This window comes from Bombus vancouverensis, chromosome 17 (genome assembly GCF_051014615.1).
Source record: "Bombus vancouverensis nearcticus chromosome 17, iyBomVanc1_principal, whole genome shotgun sequence".
NCBI classification, from domain to species: Eukaryota; Metazoa; Arthropoda; class Insecta; order Hymenoptera; family Apidae; genus Bombus; species Bombus vancouverensis.
In genome coordinates, this window is record NC_134927.1 from 1,303,788 (window position 1) to 1,306,962 (window position 3,175).

At 38.0% G+C, this 3,175-nt stretch overlaps 1 pseudogene; it reads left to right on the top strand.

Moving 5' to 3' along the window:
* Positions 1-1,219: 1,219 nt before the first annotated feature.
* LOC117165324 (5S ribosomal RNA) lies at positions 1,220-1,338 on the top strand (annotated as a pseudogene).
* Positions 1,339-3,175: the final 1,837 nt, after the last annotated feature.

A 3,175-nucleotide genomic window follows, 5' to 3' on the forward strand; every position in this document is an offset into this window, starting at 1 on the left:
TTGTACAAGAATAGCAATTAGAACAAGAACTGCCCGAGCTGGGTGAAGCCTCGGTTTATATACGTTTTGGTTTGAGGATGTTGAGAGGGGCTCGGTGTAGGTTATGATGTAGAAAAGTGTCCGAAGGTCGGGGGTCGATGTCTTGTCTCTGATGTAGGTTGAGATGTGATTGATGTCACACCATCTACGCCTTCTTCCAAATATTCGGCGGAAGAACCGTACGGATATCGGTAGCTCATTAGGCCTGTCGGCATTTGCGCTTCGGTGATACCGTTGGAAAGTTTTGTTGCCGAGTGCCGCGAAGCCCTATTCAAGTTTTCCGACCCTTTCTGCTTCTCGGCATTTGCGCTTTATCGCCGACATTGTCTGTATGTCGGCGATCTTTCCGCGTTACTATAATAGACATCAAAGAAGCCGTTCTACAGTGTCACCTGACTGGTACAGTGTCACGTAAAATTTATGATAAAAAAGGATTAACTTAACTTGACCGTGTTTTTATAATTTTATAATTTTGTTTTTATAATTTATAATTTTATTCGCGAAAATGATTAAGTATAATATTACAATGAAGTTCAAATCACGGCCAAACTGTACACAAGACTGAACTCAAAACTAAAAAAGACTCTTCTTGGTGGAATGCTTGCGATTTTTATAGGTTGCGTTTGTTGGTGTTGAGGGGCAAGGGGCGGCGGATCCTAATTGCCCTACGTAATGGGGAAAATGTAACGTTGGGCCATGTGCAAAGGTCAAGTCAGGTAGTATGGAATGACGTGGATTTGGATATGGTCGTTGTCACGACAGCCGTGTCGTCCGTGAATGTTGGTATTTTGCTGTTGGTAGTTATACGCAATCCAGTGAAACTAAATAGTTTCAAAATTGAAGTAGGCGAGAAAATTAGAGTATTATGATGGTGCAGGTCGAAAGGGCCTGATTTCCTATACAAAAATAAGTCGAGGATGAAGTGACAATTTTTGACACAAGACTTGGTTTTCCAGAAAATCAATTATGAAGTTCGGTCCACTTGACTCCGCTACTTTTTAAGTATACGCGTATCTACATGACGGAACTTCACAATTCATTGTTTGGGAAACGAAGCCAGGAAAAATTTTATAAATCTGTATGCACGTCTAAAAATACCATTTATCCTCATACATACACGTATGTTTTCTTAAATATTGTGTCTATTCGATAACATGAAATAACAAAACTGATCACTAAAGCTAACGCTCACACCGCGTTGAAAGTACTCGGTCTCGTCTGATCACGAAAGTCAAGCAGCGCTGGGCACGGTTAGTACTTAAACGGGTGACCGCTTTGGAACTCCGTGTGGTGTTGGCTCTTCTTACTTTTCTTAACACTTAGCCATCCGAACCATCGGATCTCTCCTCTGTGGAGAACATCGATGAGTGACCGAACGCGGGGAGATCTCCCTTTTTGATTTTAGCGACGCATTTTCTTTGTTGTTGTTGTTGTTGTTGTTGTAATTATCAGTTATTGTTTACCTGGAATTGTTTCCAATTAATTGCGACTCTTTTTCCGCTTTTATAAAGTGCAATATGTAATAAAATACACCAATTTAGTGTTCTTAAAATTAATTAAAAAGTTACACTATCAGTTATGACTAAGTAAAGTTATAGTCGAACAATACCACACTGTAAAAAAATATTAAAATGCATTATGAATTTTCAACTTCACTTTCAAGTCGTTTCATTTATCTTTAGTCATCTTTAATGTTTTTAATTTTACCTATATCTCCTTATACTTTTAATTTGATGTTTTGTATAAACAATATGTGAAATCGTTAAACAAAATCATTACCGCAAAATATAATTGACCACTTAAATAATTTTTAGACTTCTTTGTTTTTCAAGTATTAGCGAATATAAGTCCTCCTTACTTGGAAAAATGCACGGTGGACAGCGTATAGGTTAGCCTGTGCGAGCGCGGTTGGCTAAGTGTTAATAAGCTGTATAGTCGTATACATCGAGAAAATATCTTTTTAGCATCAAACGATTATCACCATACGTTGTATCATTCTCGCATACACGTTTACTTATACAGGGTGGTTGGTAACTGGTGGTACAAGCGGAAAGGGGGTGATTCTACGCGAAAAAAGAAGTCGAAAATATAGGATAAAAATGTTTCGTTTGAGGCTTTGTTTTCAAGAAAATCGACTTTGAATTTTCGCTCGGTACGTGCGTACTTTAGCACATCTTGTTATAACGGATCTCACTGTAGATCGTTGTCTCGATGGAAAAATTAAAGAAAAAAAAAAATTAAAAAAAAATTGTATTCTATATTTTCGACTTATTTTTTCGCGTAGAATCACCCCCTTTCCGCTTGTACCACCCATTACCAACCACCCTGTATATTGCTTTGTTTATATTTTCCGATAATGTTATATGTATTCAATATTCGAAATTGGAGAACGTACAAGTATTATACATACGTATGTCGTTTGAAAGAATGCAAAGATACATGTGCCGAAAATTGTGACACAAACCGAAGGACGATGATTCCCTGTGCGTGGCGAAAATGAAGTCGAAAATGTAAAATGACATTTTCCGCTTTGTTTTCGCGAAAATCAATTATGAAATTGCCCCTACTTAACTTCGCACTCCATTTTCTTGAAAACGATGCCGGACAAGATTTGACATATCTTTCTTATCCTCCTACATAATTGTACGTTGTAAATATTTTTTATTGAATAATATTAAATAACAAAATTGACTGCTTCAACTAACGCTCATTCCGAGCTGAATGCATTCTTTCTCGTCAGAGTGCTGTGAACCCCCAGCAGGTCCTATCTCACTGGCAAAAAATACCAGGCGTAAGATTTGTTAGTGAGTTTGCCAATTTATGCAGTGATATTCAATAACGAAAAGTGATAAATAATGCTCACTAGAAAAACAATCAAGAAAATAAGAGAAGGAAAGAAGATAGATAGAATGAAAGAAGCAACCAAAAGAATAATATAGCATAAGTGGGTCAAGAACTTTCTTGGCAACACAAGCTTTGGCACCTAAAGGACGCGGAAACTCAACCATTCGCCAAACCTGACCAAGGGAAACAACAGGGCAGAGAGTAGCCAGGAAAGTGTAAGCAAAGAGGAAAGTACAACAGGAGACGCGGACCGCCGAAAAAACGAAACCATAAATTCAGCCGATAGCTCCCC